The sequence below is a fragment of the Brassica oleracea genome, chromosome C6 (genome assembly GCF_000695525.1).
Source record: "Brassica oleracea var. oleracea cultivar TO1000 chromosome C6, BOL, whole genome shotgun sequence".
NCBI lineage: Eukaryota > Viridiplantae > Streptophyta > Magnoliopsida > Brassicales > Brassicaceae > Brassica > Brassica oleracea.
The window spans coordinates 15,583,911-15,584,299 of record NC_027753.1 but is presented as its reverse complement, the minus strand read 5'-3'; positions in this window follow the sequence as shown (position 1 = coordinate 15,584,299).

The following is a 389-nucleotide window of genomic DNA, read 5'->3' as shown; positions in this document are numbered from 1 at the left end:
CAGAGGAAGAAGAGAGAAATGGGGAAGAAGAAGCGGCTCGTGGTTATAAAACCTAGGGTCCGACGAATACTATCCGTCGGAATTCCGTCGGAATTCCAATTTAAATTTTCGCGAAATATTTGCCCTGTTAAATGAAAATATTCTGAGGAAATTCCGACAGATACTTAAATAGGGAATTCCGAGGAACTAGTGCTTGGGGTTTCAAAACATCAATTTTGTTTTCCGTATTTCATTTCTTATACAATTGTAATGCATACCATTGAGGATTCTTTGTATAGATGATCATAAACCATGAAATAACAAATTTCAAAAGGAATTGAAAGTATTCCCTTTACAGTTCATTAAAGTGTATAATTGTTTCTCTTACGTTGTGGGGATTTCGTTCATAC